The sequence below is a fragment of the Littorina saxatilis genome, unplaced genomic scaffold (genome assembly GCF_037325665.1).
Source record: "Littorina saxatilis isolate snail1 unplaced genomic scaffold, US_GU_Lsax_2.0 scaffold_401, whole genome shotgun sequence".
In the NCBI taxonomy this organism is placed as follows: Eukaryota; Metazoa; Mollusca; class Gastropoda; order Littorinimorpha; family Littorinidae; genus Littorina; species Littorina saxatilis.
In genome coordinates, this window is record NW_027126979.1 from 84,241 (window position 1) to 85,917 (window position 1,677).

A 1,677-nucleotide genomic window follows, 5' to 3' on the forward strand; every position below is an offset into this window, starting at 1 on the left:
GCAGTTTTTGTACCTGCTTTTGATACCGGGAAGCTTGTCTCTTATTGTGCGCAATTACTCTGTGTTGTTCGATTATATCAATTCAATTGATTATTTTTATTTCTGCAGTTCAATACCTGAAATGAGTAAGCCTTAAAGTCATGAAATGGTTTTAACAACAATTTTAAACCCCCTTTGAACACATTATTTCCCCCAATTCCTATTTCCCCTAGTGAAAACTGGAATTCCCATCTCCACTGAAACTGGATTCCCGTTTGCACTAGGGCAAACTGGAATTCCAATCTCCACTAACAAATATCCAGTGGAGATGAGAATTCTAGTTTGCCCTAGTGCAAACTGGAATTCCAATCTCCACTAGTGCGATTCGGAATCTCACTGGATTCTCATTTCCACTGTGACATATATATAGATATATACTACCAACCCAACAAACCACATTAATTGTATTTCAGTCTCTCTTCCTTGTTTTCCTGTGTTTGCTCCTTTCTGTTATTAGCAAGATCTAGATCAGCACTTTTCAGGACGTGTACGGGAACGTGTACGGGTAACGTCATCAAATCTAGTGTTTACGTCACGCGTTTGCCAAGATCTGCAGTCTTGGTGGGAGCAAAACAACCTATGCATTTGGAACATTGGAGAAAAAAGTCAGTCAAGGGTGACGGTATATCTACACGTACACGTACAGGTCTTTGCTACACGTTCGATCATCTAGAACACTGTGTTCTGTCCTTGTTCACGCACTTACTTATTTCATGTCATTATTCATTTATTGATACATCTATGTACTGTTTATTTTACTTGTTTCTAACTATCTGAAAAAACTCATGTTCTTTGTTTTTTTTTTTTTTTTTTTCTTTCTTTTTCTTTAACCTCAGTTGCATGCAGGTTTGCTACATGTACTACAATTATTTTTTGCCTTATTTTTATTTATTTACTTTTTTTTTTTCGTGTGTGGCTTGGAGCAAACCTTCTGTATAGGTCTTTTCTTTTCTCAGTCAAATGTGTACATTTTTAAATCAACAAACTTTATCAGTAAACTAATATGTTTAAGTAAATACATAAACATAATCATAACATAAATTTATTCCTAATGTTCAGCTCAGTTTCCAATAATACACCCAAATCTAACTTTTTCCCATATTTAAATTTTCCAATGGTCATATTGGTGATTAAAATACAATAATTCACAAAATAAATATAATAATTTTTCAAACTTTCCCTAAAATAACCCAAAAATACATTTTCTTCATTCAAAATAATGGCAACATGTATTTTCTTATAAACAAAATCTTTACATATTTTCCAACCCTTCATCACCTCTTGGCAACTAAAAAAGAAATGTTCAAGAGTGTCTAATTCATTACAAAATTCACATTTATTCGATGTTCGTAATCACGTTTTGTTTAATAAAATATTGGTTGGATATATTCTATGTAATAATTTCCAGTGCAGCAGACGTAATCTTTCTTCTTTTGTGCTTTTAACAGCCAATAACCAGTTTCTTTTATCGAAATCTACATTATGTTTTCGTTTCCAAAAATCACAGGCACTCGGAATCTGGACATCAAGATCAACTAAACATGCTCTAATAAACGTTGCTGTTATTTTTCCACCATTAATAATGAAATCCTGCAATGTAAAATATTGATATGGTAATGTGTCTGTGCGTCTGGATTT